Here is a 25,706-nt window from a genome sequence, read left to right as displayed (position 1 = left end):
ATAAGATACAGACTACTGAAATGAGTGGGTGTGAACATGGCAGATGGAATATAACTGAAAAATGAAAACTCATCTACCTTTAATGGAAAAACCAAGAGCAGAGTAGTTTGGGTTAAATGAGAGATATTGAATAACAGTGATGTTCAATGGGATCTGGCTGTCCTCGAACACAAGCCATTGAAAACAAAATGTAGGAGGAACTAATAATTAGCAAGGAAATGTCATGATCTATGTTACAAAAATATTTGAATTCTGGAGTAATGATGACTTTTGACAATGATTGAGGACCTCAGTGAGACTGCACCTCTGCAGCTTTGGTCGCCTTATCTAGCACACAAAAAAAATCCACTTGCTACAAGGGAAGCACAGTTGAGATTTAGTGCAGTGGTTCCTGGAATGATGTGTTTACTGCAAGAGAAGAGATTTAGCAGGCCTCTAGAGTTAAGAAGAAAGAAAGGTGATCTTGTTGAAATTTATCAAATTCTTTCCAGGCTTAAACGACAGAGAGGATATTTTCTTCAGCTGACAAGATTGGAACCCAGTACAGGTATTGGAACGTAGAATATGGAAGACCATTTCAGACCGTGATGCTGAGAAATTCCTTCACTCAGAGGGTAGCTAATTTTTGTAATTGTCAATAGCAGAAGACTGTTGTTTTATATTTTTAAATTTTAAAATAACTAATTTTGTTTTTAAAATGTAAACATACAGCATGGTAACAGGACCTTTCGGCACATGAGTCTGTGCTGTCCAATTGCACCTAATTGACACAACCCCTGGTACGTTTTGCAGGGTGGGAGGAAACTGGAGCGCTCAGAGGAAACCTATGCAGACATGGGGAGAACATGTATGCTTTTTACATACAGCAATAGATTTGAACCCCGGTCTCAGTTGCTGGCACTGAAACAGTGCTTCGTTAACCATGCTGTCCATTTTGCACTTACACAAACGATTACCAGATTTCTGATTATTAGGATAATAGTGCAGGAAAATGATGACATTAATGAATGGTGAAGTAGGTTCAAGGGTCCCAATAGTCACTTATACACTAAATTCACGTTCTTCTTTCCCTCTGATTGAAAAAAAAATAGCCTCAAGATCATACAATAATTTGGTGAGTAAACAAAAAAATTGCAATTAATTTATTTTGGAATATATCCATCTTCTCCTATACAATACATTAATCAGGACTACTGAAGACACAATCTTCCTCTCTCCAGTTGCTCCTGTCCATGGATGCCTAACACCAATCCTCAAAGCTGGTGAGCATCTGTCAATCTTTGTCTCTCTCCAGTCTGTGACGAAGAGTGAAAATCAAAGGCTAAAGATCTGATGTTCAAAGGTTTTTATCTTTGAAAAATCTTTAAATCGTGCAGTTCACATTGAATTGTGAAAACATTGCACCTATCGAGTGCTCTTACAAAGGGGAAATCAGAAATAATGAAAAATTTAAAAAAATGCATCAACATTAGAGCTAATTGGCAACCTCTGAATTTTACAATATGCCAATAAACTAAAGTGTTTCAGAGAAGGAAACAACAATGATAGAGAAGAGGTTAAGAAGGAATTGGAAGACGAAAGTTACATTTCAATGTTTTAGAAGTCTGAAGAATAATGAAGGAGCAAGGGATGATGGGTAGCTGATCTTACAGGGCAGATATTCAGTGGGGAAAATGCCACTGATCACAAGCTGAGGGGCTTCAAATTTTTGAGCATATTTTATGGTTTCTAGAAAATATTGTAAATATGTTAACTGTGAAAAATATATTACATCTGCAAAATCCACATTTTTTTTCTGGAATAAATGCCTCATATAAAAGCATCCTTCAGAGATGCAAGCAGCTTGAAATTTTGGTAAAAACAAATGATGCTTTATAACTTTAAGAAGTCAAATATTTAACTTATCAATATTAGTTTCCACTGACCATTGGGATGATGAAATGACCTGGTAAAATAAATTCTAACTCATTTTCAAACAAGCAGGATTTCCGAGGAAGTTCAACGTAGTCAGTACCTGTCAGAACAAGGAAACTGACAGTAGTGTGAACAATTGTAAGACTATAGATCTGAGGCTCAGAAAATGGACCAGCAGTGGGAAGAGCAGAAGATAAACATGGCAGTAATAGGGCATTCTATCATTAGGGAATAGATAATGTGCTCTGCAGCCAAGAGCAAAACTCCCAAATGTGCACTGGTTCTCAGATATGGGTCATCTCACAGCAAGAGAGGAACTTGGAAAGAGAAATAGTATCATGTCAAAATAAGCAACATAGATAAGAAATGGAGGATTCTTGTTGATGGAGTATCAAGGGTTAGGCTCTAAATTAAATAGCAGGGCTTAGGAAGATAAATAGCATTTTATTATAGTACAAAACCAGGAACACACCCTTCAGCCCAAGATGTCTGCGCAGAATATGATGACCAAATTAAACAAAATCACTTCTCTCTGTACAGGATCCATATCCCTTCATTTCCTTGCATATTCATATATCTATTAAAACATATCTTAAATGCTGCTATTTTATCTGGCTCCACCACTATCCTGGCAGTCCATTCCAGACACCTACAACTCAGTGTAAAAAAAAATTACTCATGCAACTCTTTTAAACTTTCCTTAAATGCATATCCACATTTTAACCCAGAAAACAATTTTCACTGTCTACACTATTCATGCTTCGTATAATTTTATAAGCTCCTCTCAGGTCTTCCCTCTGCTTCCAATGCACCAGAGAAAACAACCCAAGTGTGTTCAATCTGATATTCCATAATCCAGGCAATAACCTTGTAAATCTCATCTATTCCCTTTCCAGAGCTCCACATCCTTCCTGCAATTGCACACAGTTATGACTTTGCATCATGTACAAATTAGTATCAGCGTAACAACATAGGGAATGACAAATTATAACATTCAAAATAGATTGCGGATAATGACAAGAAGGTAGTGTAGTGCAGTCAGGGAAAACAATGAAAGACATGTATAATAACGTCAAAGTTAAAATACCTTTGGATAGAGATTAAAGATAGCAAAAGATCAATTATGATTAGGAATAGTCTAGAGATCACTGGAGTAAGAAACATGTAGACAAGTTAAGGAACTTAATTTAAAAAGAATAATAATTAAGGGGGATTTAAACAACACTGATATTAATCAGATAGATGAGATAGATGATGGCAAAGGGGCAGTAGATTCCTGCACTGCGTCACAAGATGACAAGACAAAAGAACAAAAGTAGACCATTTGGCCCATCATGTCTGCTCTGCCACTCCACCATGAGGTAAACCATTTTCCATCTAGTTCCAAATTCTGGCCCATTCCCCCATATCCCTTGATACCTAGATTCCTATCAATCTCCTCCTTAAACTCCCCCAATGATTGTGCCTCCACAGCTGTATGTGGCAATGAATTCCACAAATCCACGACCCTCTGGTTAAAGAAATTTCTCCTCATCTCTGTTTTAAATGGGTCCCCTCTAATTCTAAGACTGTGCCTTCTTGTCCTTTACTCACCCACCAAAGGAAACAACTTATTCACAATACTCTGACCAATCTATGAGATCCCCTCTCATTCTTCTATACTCCAATAAATACAGTCCAAGTGTTGATATACTCTCCTCGTATGTTAGCCCTTACATTCTGGGAATCATCCTCGTGAACCTTCAATGAACTTTTCCAACATCACTACGTCCCTTTTAAGATAAGGGGTCCAAAACTGCACTCAGTACTCCAAATTAGACATCAAGACTAATAGGCCTGTAATTTTACTTTTTCTGCCTCCCTCCTTTCTTAAACAATGGCATCACATTTGTGACTTTCCAGTCTTCTACAGCTAGGATATGGATCCTGTACAGTCCTATCTGGTCTGGAAGATTTATCTAACCTTAGTCCATTTAGCTTACTAAGCACTTCCTCTCTAGTAATCTTGACCGTATCTAATTCTATTCCCTGAGACCTTTGACTATCAGGTATTTTGCTAATGTCTTCCACAGTGAAGACTGATGCAAAATATCCATTTAGTTCCTCTGCCATCTCCCTGTTGCCCATTATAATTTCTCCAGCATCATATTGAATCAGTCCTCTATTTACCTGTCTATTTTTAAATTCCTTATATATTTAAAAATACTTAGTATCCTTTTGTATATTATTTGCCAACTTCCTTTCATAATTCATCATTTCTTTCCAAATTATTTTCTGAGTTTTTTTTCTATAGGTTTACCAGTCCTCTGTTTTCCCATTAATTTTTGCTTCCTTGTATGCCCTCCATTTTGCTTTCACTTTGGCCTTAACCTCTTTTGTTAACTACATTTGTGTCATATTTCCATTCATAATTTTCTTTTTTCTTGGAAAATATCTAACCTGCACTTTCCTTATTTCTTGAAGAAATATCATCCTATTCTGCTCTGCTGTCCCTCCATCAAGCTTACATTTCCAGTCTCCTTGGGCCAGTTTCTTCCTAAACCACTGTAGTTTACTTTTCCTTTTCAAATTTGAAACTGAATTCAATCATATTTTGATCACTATTTATGAAGGGTTCCATCACCTTTAGTTCCCCAATCACCTCAGGTTCATTGCACATCACTCAATCCAAAACCACCAATTCCCTGGGGGGCTTATCGACAAGCTGCTCCAAAAAGCCATCCTGTAGGCATTCTACAAACTCTCTCTCCTGAGACACAGAACCTTTTTGACTTTCCTAATCCCCCTTCATGTTAAAATATTCCATAATTATCTTGACATTTTCCTTCTGACATTTTTTTCTATTTCCATCTGTAACTTGTAATTCACCTCCCTGCTGCTGTTCAGGATCCTTTATATAACTTAAAGTTCTTTTACCCTTGCTATTTCTTAATGCAACCCATAAAGATTCTAACTCTTCTGGTCCTTTTATCCCTTCTCTGGTGATTTAATGTCATTGCTTACCATCAGGGCCACATCACCCCCTTTACCAACTGCCTATCTTTCCTATTCACTGTGTACCCTTGGACATTCAGCTCCCAATCACATCCATCATTAAACCATATCTCAGAGATGACCACAAATGTCATATCTTTTAATCTGTAGCTATACGACAAGGTCATCTGCTTTATTTCTAATGCATTTCAGTCAGTACACTTAGACCAGTATCTCTTACTGATTTTGCTGTATTTCTATTGCACATAAAATTATCCTGTCTTTTTATCTGCCTGTCCTTTTTGCCATTTTTTTCTGCACAGCATCTTTGACTTTTTTCACTTTTCCTCTTTCATGACCCTAACACCCTCATTTTCTTCCCCCTGCCAATTTAGTTTAAGCCCTCCCTAATACCTCTATTAAACTTCCCTGCCAGGTACTCTTTGAGTTCAGGTGCATTCCATCCTTTTTCAATAGGTTATACCTCCCCCAAAATAGATCCCAATGATCTAAGAACTTGAAATCCTGTCTCCTGAACCAGTCTCATAGCCACACATTCATCTGCCTAATTTTGCTATTTTTGTCTTCATTAGTACGTGGCACAGACAGCAATCCTGAGATCACCACCCTGCAGGTCCTGTTTAACTTTCTTCTCAACACCTTATAATTTTCTTTCAGGATCCCTTCTCTTATTCTATGTCCTTTCTAATCCAGTATGTACAAAAGCAAAAGATGGATTCACAATTACATCTGCTAATCAAGAATGAACAAAATTAGAGAAAGAAAGCAAGAAAGGGAATGGGAAATGTAATACAGTACAAAACATTTTAAGGTGATAAAAGAGAATTATATTAATATGATAAAAATCAGATTAGTAGACTGGAGAATGTTTGAATTTTAAGCATCTAATGATAGAATATGGCACAATAAAATGTTAAACCACACAGACCGACAATGGAAAGTTGGTGTTCAACAGAGTGTAGGAACAAAACATTCCTAGAAGGAAAGAACACACTAAAGAATAAAACTGCAGGGATAGATGAAGATATTAGGGTAAAAATGAATATAAGGAAAAGGTTAAATATTTAAAAAAAACAAAGAATATGGGAAGTGTTTAGAAAAGTAATTTAACAAGCATGGAAGACAGAGGAACTTTAAAATTAAATTAATAAGAAGTGTAGAAAATAGAGCTAACTTGCAGAAACACAAGTAAATAAGATTGGGAAAACTGAGGGTGTAAGAAAGGATATAATGGGGGGGGGGGTTGCAGAAAATTAAATAGTTTTATTTTAGGTTTTACCAGCAATGGTAGAAAAGATGGATATTTCACTATATGGCAAATGAGAAAAATAAAATATTCAAAATGGAAAGATGGGGTACATTAAATCTACATCAAACTGAGTGAGGATAAAATCCCTGATCCAGGTGGATTTCATCCCCATGTCTTGAAAGAATCAAGATGGTAGAAAAATTATTGCATACATTTAGAAATTCATTGGAAGCAAAACAATATATCTGTGGACTGGAGGATATGAGAAGAGGAATAGAAACTTCTGAAGAAACACTTAGCAGATCAGCAGGGAAAAAAAATAGAATTACCATAAAGAGAATAAGGGAACATCTAGCAATACAAAAGTATTAATAATAAATATTATTTGCAAGAGGGAAAACCTTGTATGATGAATCTATTTACATATTTGAGGTATGGAAATAGATGGTAATTTAGTAGACATAATTTACCAATAATTTTTAAAAGGCCTTCAATAAGACACCCTGTAATATTACAATGAAGATTAGAGAACTTAGTCACCAGCAGGATGGATTGCTAGTTAGCATCAGAGCAGAAAGCAAAGCATAGCAGTAAAGATGGATCTGTATTGGAGGAAAGTAGATTGTTGTGACGGTTAATGATTAGAACCGGGAACACCTCTGTTCACAATTTATAGTAATATAGCAACCACAACCATCATTTCTAAGTTGATGGTATGTAGTAAATCAAGGAAGATAGCTGATACTGAAGAAGATTCCAATAAATTGCAGAAGGCCAATTGGGAAAATTATTATCAATGAAGTTAATTCTCGTAAGTGTTAAGGAGTAGATATTGTATGACAAATAAAAGCAATCACTTATTCCTTAGAAGGTAGAGAGAAGCAGCAATTACTAAATGTTTCACCAGAGATTTAAAAAGGCATAAAAATATTGGAGCTATTTCTATCAGGATGAAATTGAAGAATAGGCAACTATGCTAATTCTGCAATAAATCATGGTTCTGGTTCTGGTGGCTACATTATGAAAAGGATATGGATGCACTCAGTACACAGAGGAGATTTATAAGGACAAAAACAGATATTTGAGGGTAAGGGCATCAGGAAAAGATAAACATACTGGATTATTCTACATGAGAAAATATGCTAAGAAGACCAAACTGAAATCTTTAAAATAGTGCATAGCTTTAACTGAACCATAGACATTATGGCATAAAAAAAAAAGATCTTTGGCACGTGTAGTCAATGCCAATTTATTTATTCCACCTAGTCCCATCAACCTCAACCCGGATCATAGTCCTCCATATCTCTCCCCTCCATGTTCCTGTCCAATCTTCTCTTAAACATCAAAATGTCCAAATACACTTCCTTCATTGGCAGTTTGTTTCACTCTCACCACCCTCTGAGTGAAAAAGTTCCTCCAAATGTTCCCCTTAAATATTTAACTTTTCACCATTGTTACAAACTAATAGACCCTTATTAGTACTAACAAAGGAACAGCAATGGAAAATTAACCAGACAATGGTGAATTCAAAATAATAGTTTTTAATTAAACTATTAATAACATAACATTTCTTACTTGTCTCTTACATAACTCTAAATTTAACTACACTATGCACAAATGTAAATGTGTGTGTGTATTAAAGTCCAAAATCATTACAGTTTAAACTTGATTCTGAAAAAGTCAATTTTAAAGTCGAGTTTCAAATAACTTGTTGATTTCAGGATCCTTTAAAATAGCAGTGCAGAAGTAATAATAAAGCACTTTTAAACATTATATTTTCAGGTCTCTTTAAAATCACAAATGTTTTGTTGAGCTGTCTTTCAGAAAAGTATTCTTCAAAAAGGAGTGACCATCCTCTCGACACAAATGAGGCTGCATTCTTTATTTTCAAAACAGCAGTCTCCCTTTCAAAATCAATTTTTTGCTGTATTCACTTTTTAGGTGTAACACATAACAGCACCTATTCCGGTTACTGTAAATTAACCTTGTATTTCATAACAGTCCAACACCTGTGTGTGTCCCACAAAGTCTTGACTTCTGAACTGAATCAAAAATGTCTGAATTTACCAATATATTTCTCAAAATCATGTGACATTACATTATCAATTAGGTCATCTCAATTTTTGTAAGCCGTGTGACCAGGTACTGGAATCATTAATAGCTCCAGTTTCTTGGAAACCACATGAACTTCATAACTCTGGCTTCTAGATGTCATGACTCTAGAAGATGACCTCACTTATGAATGTATTGTATAGGTGTGTGTAACCCTGTGCCGGCCCACAGCTAAATTAATAAGAATGCATGTACAATATTTTAACTCTATAACTTACTTTACTAAGATATTTTTATATGAAATATAGCTTAACATTTTAACCTAAATATTAATATTAACACAGATCTATTACATCATTAACCCATGATCTCTAGTTTTTAATCTTATCCATCCTCTGTGTAAAATGCTCACTTGAATTTACCCTATCTAACCCCTTCATAATTTTGTATGCTTCTATCAAATCTCCCCTCATTTTCCAAATCTCCAGGAATTAAGTCCAGATTTCTTCAATCTTTCCCTTTAACACAGCTCTTCAAGTCTCAGCAACATTCTTATTTTTTTTTCTGCTCTCTTTCAAACTTATTGATACTTTTCCTGAAGGTAGCTGTCCAAAACTGCGCACAATACTTCAGATTTGGCCTCACCAATATCTTATACTACTTCAACATAATATTCTAACTCCTATACTCAAGGCAGAGTGGATGCATAGAGAATATTTTCATTCGTGGGGATAAGTGTAATTAGGGATCATTATTATTTGGTAATAATGAAGAAATAAAATAAGGAATTAACATTTTAAAAATTCCCAAAAGTGGTGGGAATTTGTAACTTACTACATTAGAGAAGATTTAAACACCAGGAGAAAATAATGTTTTTGGAAGTATTGCATTTGACATCAGATATTAAATAGAAGTGGAATCCATCTGTTGGCTAGATGTAAAAGATTGCATGGCTCTATTCAAATAAGAATATAGGCCTTCTCCTTGGTATCTTGACTAGATATTACATCTCAACCAAAATCATTCAATTACATAGATTTTTGTCATCATTATTTAGATGTTGTTTGCATGGATGTTGTTATCTAAGCATTGGGCTCTGTAACTAAAAATTTTACCACTCAACCGACAGCTTCTTAGGATGTGGTCAAATCTTCATATCTATTCACAAATGAGTTGAATCTTTTCACTTGAACTAGCTGAACATCTGATTAGCATAGATCAAATGATGTCACAGCAGATTTTATCCTCCATAAATAAGATTTGAATTGATACTCAAGTCTAATAAAATATGGAGATAAAAAATGTTTTTTAGGTTTTCTTCCAAAGGTCCAGTATGTAGTAAAAGTTTTTTTTAAATTGTAGCTCACAACTGCTTTGCGAGAAGAGAGTCGATTCATTCCCCAGTCTAGAAATGAAATAGCCAAGTAGTTTTGAGCTTTATTCAGTCATGAAGTTTTACCTGTTCATAAATCAAAATCTGCAAAATACAGAAAAAACGTTTTGTATCAATACCTTCAGCACAGAGCATAGGGATTCTGCTGCATCTGTGAAGGCATTTTTCAATTTATTGTTAATGGTTTGATGTCCCATTGTAAATAGTTACAGTTTTGAAATTAAATACAGAATAAAAAGTTATTTGACCCATTTTTCAAGTTGAAGTTTATTATCATTTGACTGCATATATACATATGGGGTGTCTCTTTGGCACAAATATATAATTAGTTCCTTTCCCCTGCTATTTCCCTCTAGATCTGAAATTGGTTTCTGTCCATCATTTATCTGGTTCTCTTCTGAATGTTACCATTAAATCTCCTTCCTCTTTGCTGTCAGGAATTACTTGTGCAAAGCACAATTTCCAGCTAATTTTCAATTGCCTTTAATATATAAACTCTGTTATGCAGTAAAATGTGCATTCCCACATTTTGTTCATATTTTGATGAAGGGCTCAAGCCTGAAACATTCATGATGTATCTTTATCATTGCTATATAAAGTACACTGTTTGACCTGCAAAATTTCTCCAGCATTGTGTTTTTACTCTCTGCAGAGGGAGAGCATCTCTCTCCTAAGTTTTCCGGTTTAGAGTTGAAATTTGTGGGAGTTGCTCTCACTCCTGTGGTTCCATAAATTTTGTTGCCATAATTGCCTCTACAATGAAATCCACTACCTCCTGCAGCCATAATGAACCCTCCCTTTCCAGGTGCAAGATGAATTTAATAATTGCAGGCAAGATCAAATCTCAATCTTTGGACCTGGCTTTGAGGCATTAAAGCCACTTGACACTGTTAATACTGATGGGTTGCTGAAGTCGTGGATATTAACAGGCAGCACAACTTTTCTTTAATGCTATCATTGAAACCAACGAATGTGGGTTAATCTATGAGATTCTCAATATATGGTACTGATTATCAAACAGGTACTGATTATGCAATAAAGGAGAAAGTAAAATGCTTATTATTTAAAACAAAGAAACATAGAAAATAGGTGCAGGAGTAGGCCATTTGGCCCTTCAAGCCTACACCACCATTCATTATGATCATGGCTGATCAGTACCCGGTTCCTGCTTTCTCCCCTTACCCGCTAATCCCCTTGGCCACAAGGGCCAAATCTAACCTACACTTAAATATTAACAAGGAACCAGCCTCAACTACTTTCTGTGGCAAAGAATTCCACACATTTACCACTCTCTGCAAGAAGAATTTTTTCCTCATCTCAGTCCTAAAAAAAAATTCCCCTTATCCTTGAACTATGGCCCCTGGTTCTGATTTTTCCCAGCATTATAAACAACCTTCCTGCATCTAGTCTGTCTAAACCCTTAAGAATTTTATAAGTTTCTATGATCCCCCCTCAATTTTCTAAATTCCAGAGAATACAAGCCTAGTATATCCAACCTTTCTTCTTATGTGAGTCCCTCCATCCCTGTTATCAGCCTAGTGAACCTTCTCTGCACCCCCTCCAAGGCAAGGATATCCTTCCTCAGATAAGGCAACCAAAACTTCATGCAGTGCTCCAGGTATGGTCTCACCAGGGCCCTGTACAGCTGCAGCAGGATCTCCCTACTCCTGGACTCAAATCCTCCTGTTATGAACCGCCATCATACCATTCACCCTCTTCACTGCCTGCTCCACCTGCACGTCCACTTTCAACGACTGATGCACAGCATCTCCCCTTTTCCTAAACAGATACCATTTAAATAATAATCCTCTTTCCTGTTCTTACCTCCAAAGTGAATAACCTCACATTTATCCACATTATACTGCATCTGCCACATATTGGCCCACTCGCCTAACTTGTCCAAATCACCCTGCACTCTTCTAACATCCTCCACAGAGCTAACCCTGCCACCCAACTTCATATCGTCTGCAAATTTCGAGATACTGCTATCTATTCCCACATCTATGTCGTTGATATATATCGGAAACAACTGCGGCCCCAGCACTGAGCCCTGCGGTATCCCACTAGTCACTGGCTGCCTTTCTGAAAAGAACCCATTTATTCCTATTCTTTGCTTCCTTTCCCTCAACCACTTCTCTATCCACCTTAATACTATACCTCTATATCATGCTCTTTAAGTTTATATGCTAGTCTTTTGTGCAGAACCTTATCAAACACCTTGCTAAAGTCCAGATATACCACATCCACTGGTTCTCCCCTATCCACTCTACTGGCTACATCCTCAAAAAAACTCTTAGATTTGTCAGACATGATTTCCCCTTCACAAAACCATGCTGACTCTGTGCGATGATACGACTACTTTCCAAATATACTGCAATTGCATCTTTATTAACCAACTCTAGCACCTTCCCTGCTACCAATGTCAGGCTAACTGGTCTGTAGTTTCCCGATTTCTCTCTCCATCCCTTCTTAAAGAGTGGGGTTACGTTGACCACCCTCCAATCCTCAGGAACAAATCCAGTATCCAAAGAGGTTTGAAACATTATCACCAACGCATCCAGTATTTCCTGGGCTACTTCCTTCAGCATTCTCGGATGCAGACTATCCGGCCCTGGGGATTTATCCGCCTTTAATTCCTGCAATTTAACTAAAAGAGCATGTTCTTGCATGTTGAGTGTAAAAGAAAATAATGTTCCAAAAGATTGAAAGATGGATACTCTGGAAAAATTATTTAAATGATAAATCTAGTGAACAAATTTTTAAATAATGTTTTCAGTATCACAATTACATTAAATTATATAATAATATGATAAATCTACAGCCTTAGGTAATTTACACAGAACTATGATCAACTTTTAAATAGATTATATTACCTGTGAATTATATTTGTATTGAGATTGGGTCAGTCTTTTGCTTAGGTTTTTTTCTCAGTTGATGCAAGTTAAATCTGTATACTTCAGTCTTCTGTCTCTACTAAGCCCTGAAAAGTTATTTATGTTTAACATGTATGCTGCACTTGAACTGTCATAAAAGGCCTTTTCAAGCAAGGGAAATGCCCAACTGTAAAGGTGGAAGTTCTCCGCCCTTACGTATAGAGACCTACCTTTCTGGTTGTGCCATGGCTGGCTCTGAGGCGCCAAAAGGCTAACACAGTTAATCTAGATGTTGTTAGATGGGACATTAATTTCATTTTATTTCAGTCATCGATTGATTCTCAATGTATTTAAATACATTTTAATTTTTTTTGTTATTGGAAAAATTGACAAATGAAGGAAAGTACCTACCACTGTAGTCACCCAGTAAACAGACTTCAACTCAATTATATTTTTACAAGTGAACTGTGTCTGTTAGTTATGACTATTCCCACTAATGAAGTAAGAGGCCACAAGGAAACCGGGACTTTGGGTGGAGTCGACAGTGCATCTTCAGGATGCTTGAGCCCAGACTCTATAGCTGACTCCTTGGATAAGAAGGATATCAAACTAGAAGATGCAAAATGGAGGCTTGCAAGTGTTCCTCATCCGAGGTTGATCTGGTTCCCTTCCAAAATCTGATAAAGAACCCAAAGTAAGAAGAATCAAAATTTTGCTTGTCACATAGATATGTCAGCCTGGGTAAATTTTAATTGTGAGAATAATTTTGGAAATCAGGCTAGGGAAATAGGACAAACTATGGACAAAAGTGATAGGGGCACCCCAGTATAACAAATATGTTATTTGTATCTGAACGATGTTAAGGATTGCTGTCAATTTTTGGCAGCTTTGATTAAAAGAGTAGGAAATGAGGACTTGGTAAATTAAGAGTAGGAATTTAATAATTCAGGTTAGAGTGTTTCAAATTGGACAGCAACTTGCACAGCTCAGTAGAGAAGATAGGAATTGATCAGGAGGCCAGAAAAACGGCTGGCTGGGTAAATTTAAATGGTAAATTTATAATAGTAGATTGTGAGTATGGGACAGAGTTAAAGTGGTTCTTTGGTGAAGGCAATTTGTGATTTTCCCCAGGAAGATGTGAAGTATTTAAGAATATTAAGTTTAGAGGAGTCACATGATGGAGTAGTGGCCAGTAGGGGAATACATGCCCTCTCCAGAAAAGAAGAAATAAAGTGAAGAAAATACAAAGTTCAAGAAATATAAAATATAACAAATAAAAGATAAAGTTGTAGAGAAAAGAAAGAAAATGGCACCCAAGAAGTAAAAAGTAAAAACAAGGGGGAAAAAAAGAAGAAAATATGGCGGAAGAGAAAAGAGAAGGCCTTACCTGCATGAAGAAACAGGGATTCATCATGGAGAAGAGACCCTGTTCTCCGAGGTTGGTGACAACCCCACAGAGTCATGATTCCCTGACCGCTGGACTGCAAAAATGGCTCTCTGAGCCAAACAAATGTGCGCAACTGTGCATGCGCGAGGAGTCACACATGCGCAGTGCACTTACTAAGGGGAAGGAGAACTCCGACAGGAGGGGGGCTCCGCAGAGGAGCAGGCAAACACAATGCGACCAACTGAAGGATGCCCGACACTAGGGCTCTCAGCTGGAATAAGAGGAAAGTGACAGGAAAGGAAGTGAAAGGAAAGACAAGCAGCAACAGGAGGCCCAGAAGATGAGTAGCCCAGAAGAAGAGGAACATCAGCAAGAAGCCAAGCAAGAAGAAGGCCAGCAAAGTGAGACAAGCAACTCTTCATAAAAATCAGAAGAGACACAGATACAAGGAAGAGAAGAAGAAGACACAAACACAGGTACAGACACAGAAGAAGAGGAAGAAGAAGACCAAGATCTGCACAGAGAAATAGAAGGTAAAACAGATGGACAGAATATAGATAAAGTTTTTTTTTCAAGAACAAATGAAAGCATTAAAAGAATGTTTGACATTAGAATTTAGTGAAATTAAAAGAAAAATGAAAAGTACAAAAGATAAAGTGAATAGATTAGAGCTGGTCATGACAGAAATAGGAAAAAGATTAGAATATGTGGAAGAATGAGAAATGGCTGTAGAAATAGAAGTGAATGACTTAAGAAGAAAATTGGAAGAAAGTGATAAAAAAGTTAGAGTTACAAGAGTTGTTAGCTCAGAAATTGATATGTTGGAAAATTATAGTAGGCGAAACAACATAAAAATAGTGGGCCTAAAGAAAGATGAAGAAGGCACAGATATGAAGGAATTTATAAAAGAATGGATCCCAAGGGTCCTGGGAATGACAGAAATCCAGGAAGGAATGGAAATAGAAAGGGCACACAGAACACTACCACCGAAACCACAGACACATCAAAAACCAAGATCTGTTTTAGTAAAATTTTGAGACATACAACAAGAGAAAATATACTGGAGTGGGCAAGGAATAAAATTAGAGAAGACAATAAACCATTGGAATACAAAGGTCAAAAAAGATTTTTTTTACCCAGACTTAAGGTTTGAATTCTTAAAGAAGAGGAAGGAGTTTAATACAGCAAAATCGATCCTATGGAAAAAAGATTACAAATTTATGTTAAGACATCCAGTTGTGCTTAAAATATTTATCCCTGGGGAGCAAAACAGACTGTTCTCAGATCAGAAGGAAGCACGTGAATTTGCAGAATGCCTGCAGGACAGAAGGAGAGATGAAGAGTTGTAACAAGAGTAAAGGACGGCGATAAAATATATATAAAGATGTAAAAATAATGTATATGTAAGAACTAAAGAAGGGAAAGAGAAGGGAAGAAAGGAAGTAAGGGAAAAAAAAGAGGGTGAACTTTGATGTATGTGTAAACAAAAAGTATTTTCTGGGGGACGTTGGGTGGGAGAGAATAACCGTCACTGCAAAATCAGTTGACGCTTGCGAGCGGGTTCACAATCCAAATGGAGAGAGGAGTTGTGGTTGCACGGCAAAGGATAAGGGGCAACTCAAAGAGCATGGGATATTTGGGGTTAAGGGAATATTGGATGTGGGGAGTTGTTGAAGTATTTTATGTTTAAAATGTGTTGTGATACATTGAATTTAAAAAGGGAAAACTGAGAGATGATAATGGGGAAAAGGGGGATGGTGATGGTGAGGAAGCGGAAATGAGGTGTAAACAGGTTATGAGATGGCCATGTTGAATTATATGACCAAATTAAAAGGAAGAGGCTATTACATTTACTGAAAAAAGAAAAAAATAGACATAGCATTTGTGCAAGAAACACATCTAACTGAAGTGGAACAAAATAAATTAAGGAGAGACTGGGTAGGGCACGTAGTGGCAGCATCATATAATTCAAAAGCTAGAAGTGTAGCTATGTTAATTAATAAAAATGTACCAATCAAAATAGAGGAGGAAATAAAAGATCCAAAAGGGAGTTATGTAATGATAAAGTGTCAGATATATTCAGAATTTTGGAATTTGATCAATATATATGCACCTACTGAAGAGGATCAAAAGTTTATGCAAGATTTTTTTTGAAGATTGTAGATACGCAAAGGAATATAATGATAGGAGGGGATTTTAACCTTAATTTGGATCCAATGTTGGATAAAACTGGACAAAGGACTAGCAAAAAGAATAAAGTGGCCAAAATTATGGTTAAATAATGCAGGAAATGAAACTTATGGATATATGGAGGAGACAGCACCCAAGGGAGAAGGAATACTCATATTATTTGAGTAGGCATAAAACATACTCAAGGATTGATATGTTTTTGTTGTTGGCCCATATTCAAGGGAGAGTTAGGAAAACTGAATATAAAGCTAGATCGCTATCTGATCATTCACCCCTGTTGTTAGCAATAGAACTGGAGGTCATCCCACCAAGAACATACAGATGGAGGTTAAACTCTATGCTAATTAAAAGGCAGGAATTTAGAGAGTTTATTGAACGCCAAATTAAAATGTACTTTGAAATAAAAACGGAATCAGTGAAAGACAAATTTATATTATGGGATGCAATGAAAGCTTTCATTAGAGGGTAGATAATAAGTTATGTAACTAAGATGAAAAAGGACTACAATCGGGAAATAGAACAGTTGGAAAGGGAAATAGTACAGAAAAGGAACTAGCAAAAAGGGATGATATAACAAAAAGAGAATTGGCAGACAAAAAAATAAAATACGAAACATTATATACATATAAGGTGGAGAAGAACATAATGAAAATAAAGGAAAAGTATTATGAACTAGGAGAAAAAAAACACACAAAATAGAACAAGCTAAAATAACTATATTGGCATCAAGGAAAAAGGACAAACAAATTACATATAACCCAACAGAGATCAATGAAAACTTCAAGGAATTTTATGAACAATTATACCAAACTGAGAATGAGGGGACAGATGATAAAATAGAAGAGTTTTTAGCTAAAATTGAACTGCCAAAATTGCAAGAAGAGAAACAAAACAAACTGATAAAACCATTTGAAATAGAGGAAGTACAGCATATATTAAAAAAGCTGCTGAACAATAAAACACCTGGAGAGGATGGATTCCCAATAGAATTCTATAAAACATTTAAAGAGTTATTAATTCCTCCTCCCCTGGAAGTAATGAACCAAATAAAAGAAACACAAAACTTGCCAGATTCATGTAAGACAGCAATAATTACAGTAATACAAAAGACATGGAAGGATCCACTAACACCAGCATCATATAGACCAATATCTCTACTTAATTCAGATTATAAAATAATAGCAAAATTATTAGGAAACAGATTGGCTAATTGTATACCAAAAATAGTAAAACAAGATCAAACTGGATTTATTAAGAAAAGACGAACAGCAGATAATGTCTGTAAATTTATTAATTTAATTCATGCAGTTCAAGGAAATAAGTTGCCAACAGTGGGTATGGCTTTAGATGCAGAAAAAGCCTTTGACAGGGTGGAATGAAATTATTTATTCAAAGTATTACAAGGTTCAATCTACCAGAAAAATATATTAATTTGATTAAAGCATTATATAATGGACCATTGATGAAGGTAACAGTAAATGGATATGTATTGAACCAATTTAAATTAAGTAGATCAACTAGGCAGGGATGTCCATTATCTCCCTCACTGTTCACTTTAGCAATAGAACCATTGGCAGAACTGATAAGAACAGAAAATAAAATAAAATGGATAAAAATAAAGGAGAAGGAGTATAAAATCAGTTTATTTGCAGATGACATCATAGTATACTTAATAGAACCAGAAATATCAATAAAAGAACTACAAAAGAAATTGAAGGAGTATGGAGAAATATCAGGGTACAAGATCAATGCAAATAAAAGTGAAGTAATGCCAATAAGTAATGTGGATTATGCAGAATTTAAAAAGAATCACCATTTAAATGGCAAACACAAACAATCCGATACCTAGGTATTAGGTTAGATACTAATTTAAGCCACATGTACAAATTAAATTATCAGCCACTAATAAAGAAATTTCAGGAAGACTTAGAACATTGGAAAGAATTACCACTAATGTTGATAGGGAGGATAAATTGCATTAAAATGAATGTCTTCCCAAGGATACAATACTTATTTCAATGGTTACCATTTCCCTTGACAGAGAAATTATTTAATGAACTAAAGAGAATAATAAGGAAATTTTTGTGGAAAGGGGGAAACCAAGGATAGTGTTAGATAAATTAACAGAGAGGTACAACCAAGGTGGTTTGCAGTTTCCAAACTTTAAAAATTATTATAGAGCAGCACAATTAAGGTATTTATCAGATTTTTATCAGACAAGGGAAAAACCAGACTGGACTAGGATAGAGCTAGATAAAATAGGGGAGAAGGTATACTTTATAAGTGGGATGAAAAGCTGGTTCAATATAAAAGCTCACCAGTATTGCATCATTTACTCAATATATGGAAGAAGATTCACCTAGAAAGGAAAAGAAAACTAATTACCAAATACCAAAATTATTATTGACACAAAATCAGCTAATCCCTTTTACAATGGATAATCTTTCCTTTGGAGAATGGGAGAGAAAAGGAATTAAAAGAATAGAAAATTGTTCTTTGGGAAACAATTTATTAACATTTGAACAAATGAAATACAAATATGAAATAACTCACGGTACAATGTTTGCATACCATCAACTGAAAACCTACTTAAAGGATTAACTGGGAAACAGACCGAGATTACCAGAAGGAAGCAGCTTTGGATATGTGATTACAGACACAATGATAATTAAAAGATTTATAATGAATATGTACATCAAGCTGCAAGAGAATGAAAATGATGAAATAAGCTATAAACCCAAACAAAAGTGGGAAAAGGATTCAAACATAAAGATAAAAAATGAAACACTTTGGAAAAATTATGTTCTGGAACTATGAAGAATAAAATAAACACAAGGTTACGCATGATATTTTATATATCACGCCCCAAATGTTAAAAAAATGTGATCCAACATCATCAGATAGATGTTTTCGCTGTAAGAAGGAAATGGGAACAACACTACAAGCAATTTGGACATGTGAAAAAGTTTTGGGAAGATTTAAATCAGGTATTAAATAAAATCACAAAAAAAACAACATACCAAAAAATCCAGAGATCTTTCTTCTAAGTAATATAAGAAGTAAAGAATTAGGCCTCAAACTGGAAGAAGCGCAAAAAAGATTTATTATGATAGTCTTAGTTGTAGCAAAAAAATGTATAATGTTGACTTGGAAATCAGAAAAGAGCCTGAGAGTACACCAATGGTACTTGGAAATGAATAAATGTATTCCATTGGAAAAAATAACATATAATTTAAAAAATAAATTTGGGAACCGTACATGGAACATAACATGCCTCGGACCTCCACCCCCTAAAATGATAAGAAGACAATATGGCTTGATTTAGTGTGTAAAAATAAATGACTAAATTTTCTTGTTTATTTTTCATGTGTAATGACATTGTTTAATGTTTTTATTGTATTGTATATGTTGAATGTTTATTGGTTTTGGAGGTGGATAGGAAGGAGGGAGGGAAGGTAGGGGAAAAAAGGGGGAGAAAATGCCACTGTGTATATTTAAGAGGAAATGTTTGTTTGTACTTTGGTTGATATGGTTCACAGAGTGAAAAAAAAATAAAAAAAAAGAATGTTAAATTTGACCCTAACAAAAGATTTTGGGAACAGAAACAAAAGGAGGAACTTAGTTTATAGATATAGATTATGTGATCAGAGGGACAAATAAGTGTAGACAAAAGATGTAGCAAATAAATGGAAAAATTATGAAAAATGAAATGATGAGACAATCCAGAGGAGAGATAAAACTATGGTGGCCAGCAGGAGGAATAACATGTGAGAGAGAAAAGCACAAAAAGTTGAAAAAGAAAGGTAAAAATGAATAGAGAAAAAGAACGCACTTTGGGATCCCAACTGCATGTCTGGCATAACGACTGTTCAGTGAGCGTAGTGGAGCTGAAAATGATCGGCAGGTTCCACCCTATCTATCAGTCCCTGTGCAGTATTTTTTTAAGATTCTGAAATCAAACTTTTCTCCAGGAATTACATATACTGTCTATGCAACTATATATTTAAAAATATTCAACAAATACCTGTTTGAAATTATATTTTGTTCTTTAATTATACCAATAATGTTGATTTAGGAAATTCAAGAGGAGCAATTTAACTAAATTATTTGGATATCAAACTAGAATATGCTAAGTGGGGACTTGCAAGCATCATAATTCGAGTCCTGTAGTATGCATTACTCAATAGTGATTAATATAGAAATAAAAATCATATGGGATATTTAATACCCACCAGTGGTTAAAATTGAAATAAAGATCATGATATTCTGATAATATTCCGTAGTCTAGCAGCATCAACAGAACGTGAACCTGAATTAGCATTTCAGATTAAAGACCTGGTATTTGCTATAAAAATAGTAGCAGGAATAACACGCAAACATGCACATTTTATGGTGAGTGTAGGAAAGTGGTCGCGGGAATAAAACATATATACGCACAAGTTATAGACAAACATAGAAAAAAATTGCACCAGGGATGAAATACAAATGTAAACAATTTATAGAAGATATGTGGGTAGATCACAACAGGGATAAAATAAACACACACACACACACACACACACACACACACACACACACACACACAACATACTGGGTACATACAACAATCAAGGAAAAGATACGGATAATTTTTTTTAGGTATAAAATGAATTGATTTATCAGTGCCCATTTGCTTGCTTCTGAAACTTTAATACATTAATTCAATGTGTTAGAAGGGGAGCACTCTTGTCTGATCATCAGGTTTGCTCTTCTATAGACATTTATTGCTTTCAGAAGGTTAACAACTTTGGAACTCTTCTTCAAATGACAGAGTAAGCAGAGTGTTTGAGTATTAAGGCAGAGGTGTTGGAATATTTGTTCTATGGGTGAGATGTGTCATATTAATTATTTGGAGCAGAACAATGTTGCTATCAATTGAATTGTGGGAATCATTTGAAATGCAACATGACAACTTTTCAAATTTAGAATTGGAACTCTTTTTCATTACAAGCTTAACGGCATGCTGTAGTTTTCCCCGCTGTAGCTTTGCAGGGAAATGCCTTGGATAAAAGTATTTTTCTATTTGGTTGTTTTGACCTAGACTGCCCAAATGAGGACATTACAAAGGGGTTCAGATTGAGACACACCCGTGTTGAGAAAACATTTCAAAATGCTTGCTGCAGTGTAGTTTTTTTTACTGTTTCAACTCAGAATATTCACTTCTAAACCACCATTGTTTTTGTTAAAAAAACAATTTTCTTTAAGCTAATGACCCTTTAAACTCTAGTCTATTCCCCTTTGAAGCATAAACCTTCGTTCAAATAGAACTTCAAACATTCAATCAGAACTTATTGTTCCTGCAAACTTTCAAAGGTAATCCAGTCAGTAAGTAGTAAAGTTAAACAATCATATTTGCATGTCATTAAAATGCAGCAACAGGAGACAAAACCAAAGAGAAAATGCAAACAGCAAGTTTTGTGCACAAATGATAAATTAGAAGAGTAAAAGCAAAACATGTCAACTATGAATGTGGGACAGAAAATGAGAATATGGGGAATATTGTCAAAATGCAGCAGTAGGCAGTTGAGGTGTGGGATAATTAGCTGAAATGAGAAAAGATGTGAGTGATGAGCAGTAGTTTTGTCAGTAAGAAACATTGCTCATATTAACAATATATTATATGGATAAAGCAATCATAATAGTGTATTAGAAAGTTCAAGTATGCAGACAATCTGTTAAATTAATAGAAATATGTTATTTGTTGGCATAAACTTGGGAATCTAGGGAGATTTTCAAGTTCAGAATGGGAAGATGGGCAAAGTGACCAGGAGTGAATGACAGTCCAGAGGTGCAAAAGTATTTACATTTTCAGGGACTGCAGAAGCACTGCATAATCCTTAGCTTTTCTATATTCCCAAAGTTCTTTTTTTTTTAAAGACTTTATTTAAAATTTTATAACATGAATACAATAGAGAATTACATTTAAAGAAAAATAAAAAAAATTAAAATGGTATGATTACAATATTACATCAGAAAACTACACAAAATAACACCCCCCCATTAATTTTAACACAATATTAGTAATCTAACTTAAAATTAGTCCAACCCTCCCCCCCCAAAATAAAGAGTGAAGAGTTAATAAAATTAACAATATTATATATGGAAAAAAAAATACCCACTTACAAAAAAAAGATAAAACTTAACCTAAAATAAATTCTAACAATATTTTTTTTATCAATACTAAAATATCACGCTTAAACATATATTTAAATCAAACTTAAATGCATATAATTAGCAAACGGAGTCCACTTTAACTTATAAAAAGACATCCTATCCTGAATTGAAAAAGATATCCTTTCCATAGTCAAACAAAATTTCATCTCCAAATACCACTTATCTATATTTTTATCTTTCCAAGTAAGTGCTATACATTTCTTAGCCACGACTAAAGCTAAATAGATAAAGGAAATCTGATAATCCTCTAAACCTAAATCAATTAATGATTGCATGTTCCCTAACAAAAATATATCGGAATCTAATACAAGACGGATATTATATAAACTGTTAAAAACAGATTGAATACCTTTCCAAAACTGTTGCAATCAATCACAAAGCCAAACAGTATGCAAAAAAGTATTGGCCGTCTGATAACATCGAAAACAAGAATCCAACTTACTAAGACCAAATTTTTTAAGTTTCTCCGGCGTTAAATATAGCTGATGAATAAAATTATAATTAATCATCGCAAGTCTAGCGTTAATTAATTTCCGAATACTATTCTGACAAATTTTTATCCAAGCTTCTTCAGCTATTTTATGTCCTAAATCTTTTTCCCATTACAACTTATCTTTATCCCAGTCTTTTTTTACTATCAATTTCTTGTAAAATACAATACAAATCAGATATTTGGTATTGAAAGTACATATTCTTCAAAACTATTCCCAAAGTTCTTCACAGAGCTTTCAATTTTTCAGTATGTGAATTATTCACTTCATTCAATCTGCATTCTTTTGCCTGTAAATGACAGAAAAGCCTGAATGGGAGGTCCCATGCGGTGGGAGGTGGTGATAAACAGCCTTCTTTACAGTTAGTTGACAGACAGGATTTGCCAGACATGTAACAAGTGCACGATCAGCAGAGGGGCATCTCTGCCAGTGATGGACAACAATGGGAATAGATCGGCTGCGCTCTACACCCCAATACTCAATTATGGGTTATGCCGGCCAGCCAAATATGTGTACCTGATATTTTTTACCCCTGTTATTAATTAAGTGCATACTCATACCCTCCTGGTCAAGGAGGGAACAAGAAATACCTTACTGCAGACATGGAGAAATCCAAATTTTAGTGAAGCATCTGTAAAAAGAGCAAAGAGATGCTTTTGCCAATAACACAGCATGTCAGAAGGGAAGTACCCCTTACCAGGAGGCCACTTTTCTTATTTATAATCAGATTTTATTGAATTATCATGTGTGCATTGCTGTAAATATTGTTTGGTGATAGTAGATGTTTTAGACAGTGGATTGAGGCTATCTCAACCACAAACAATACTGCTTTGACTGTTAGTTAAGATTTTGTTAAGGGAAATGATTCCCTGCTGTGGACTGCCTGAGGCATTGAGTTCAGATAATGATCCTCACTTTGTAGTCAAGATAAATTAAGAATTTATGTAAAGAATGGTGATCCAGTAGCAGTTCCATCACACCCAAGCAGCAGGAATAGTGGAATGTACAAATTAAACACTAAAAAGTAAGCTTACAAAATTCACTGAGGAAATAGGGCTGGATTGGCTAAAAGTGCTACCTCCCGCACTGTTTAATATACAGGTGACATTGCAGGCTGAATTGGGGCTACCTGCTGCAGAGATGGTCTATGGATGGCTAATGCAGACACCTTTGGGGGGGGGGCGGGAGTGGGAAAGCCTGCACCACGTAGGGATGGATTTATAACTACTAGGTGATGACATAAGCAAATAATTGAGTAATCTAACTAAAACATTTTGAGCTGTACATTCGCAGTTACACCAAATCCACCTAAAGGAGGGTGATCCAATGGATTGAAGTGTGAATATCCTAACTTCGAGCCTGGAAATTAGGTCCTAATAAAGGATTGGGATCAGAAGAAATTGTGACCTCAGCAGAAAGGGCCATCCCAGGTCCCATTAATAACATTGACTGCAATAAAGCTTGAAGGACAGCCTTGCTGGATACACGAACAGACTGAAAAAAAAGAGCCCACCCAAAACATAAAAACTTTATTGTTAAGCCTTTAATTACGTGGACATTTGAACTGAATGCCAGAGTTGTGAATGAAAAGAGGAATTTTTGGCAGAAGCATAAGATCTTTCTGAATGGGTCTTCCTTCTATGCTGATAAGATGAATGTTTCTTGCTGTTGAATCTACTCTCATATTCCAACCAGCTCAATGGGAGGTATCCTCTCAAGACCCAGCCCCTACCCCATCCAGGAAGTGATAGAATGGATTTTGAGACAGAACCAATTACAGACAAGTGGAAGTGAGGATATAAACATGTGTAGGTCAGCAGGGTATAACAACATGTTTTATTAAATGGTACCCGCCGTTAAGCTGGGAGAATGTTGATGTAAAACTTTTATTGTAAACAATGAAACTAATTTTATTTTTGGCATAAGGCATATCCATGGCTGACTGCTAATTGGACGGGGTCCTATTATTTGAGATATGTTGTTCCGTCTATACATCATGTACAGAGGCTACACCAATACCCTGACTGGCCAGATGTAACTGGGTTCAGGACAAAGAGAAGTATCTCTAAGATGCAGCCTGATCCTTTTCCCCTTTTATGGTACAGGAAAGACATCCAAAGAGTTGATTTTACCAGCCTCAGCTTTAGAGCTTCGAGTAATGACATGGCTAAGAAGCTCCAAGATGCTGGGGAGGCAGTTTCTCAATTGTCAGTGGAGATGGTTTCCATCTGTACTGTGGTGATCCAGATGTTATTCTGGCTGATCATGGGGACGCCTGTAAAATTATAGGTCAAGCCTGCTTTACATATATTCCTGATAGCTCTGACAACATCACTAATTTGGTGAGCCACATGCAAAAATAAATACAGGATTTATGAGAATCTGGTGTGAATATTCATGGTTATTACAGGTACCCCTTTGCACAATGCTTTGGCACTAGGTGGATCCAGTGGCTGGGAAAAAGTTTTATTATACTCCTAGCTATTCTTACAGATTTTCTGTTTTTATGCTCTGTAGCGCGGTCGAATGACTCAAAGACTTGTTGACTCAAACCAAGGCTTTTATTAACAAAAGACTGAAGCGTAGTACATCGAGGTCGACCAGTCCAGACTGACCTGGGTCTGGTTAGGAGCAGCCCTTTATGACCTGCCAGTAGGCGTGGCTACAGCTCTCAGCCAATTACTATATGTAAATATATATATTGGTGGTAGTATCCTGTACTATCACATGCTCTCTTTGTAAAAGTGTGTTGCAATAAATATCCTCCACAGTCGTTTTGTGGTTATCATGGAATGATAAAAGGAGGGAATGTAAAAAAATTATAAAAAGTCACACAGGAATAACAAACATTAAAAAAAGGAGCTACTGCTTTATGTGGACAGATAAAGAAAAGATTTGTTAGCCTTACAGATAAACAATTACCATAAATATAACAAGAAAGGAGCCACAA

At 35.5% G+C, this 25,706-nt stretch overlaps 1 long non-coding RNA gene across 2 annotated transcripts in view; it reads left to right on the top strand.

Annotated features, from left to right (window-relative positions):
* The window catches only part of LOC138739141 (uncharacterized), a 31,796-nt gene extending 21,630 nt beyond the window's left edge, over positions 1–10,166 (top strand). For both annotated transcript variants that reach the window (XR_011342036.1, XR_011342035.1), the window contains exon 3: positions 492–10,166. This is a non-coding gene — a long non-coding RNA (uncharacterized lncRNA). The remainder of the gene's footprint in view (positions 1–491) is intronic.
* Positions 10,167–25,706: the final 15,540 nt, after the last annotated feature.

The sequence above is a fragment of the Narcine bancroftii genome, chromosome 7 (genome assembly GCF_036971445.1).
Source record: "Narcine bancroftii isolate sNarBan1 chromosome 7, sNarBan1.hap1, whole genome shotgun sequence".
NCBI lineage: Eukaryota > Metazoa > Chordata > Chondrichthyes > Torpediniformes > Narcinidae > Narcine > Narcine bancroftii.
This window is presented reverse-complemented; position numbering and strand designations above follow the sequence as displayed.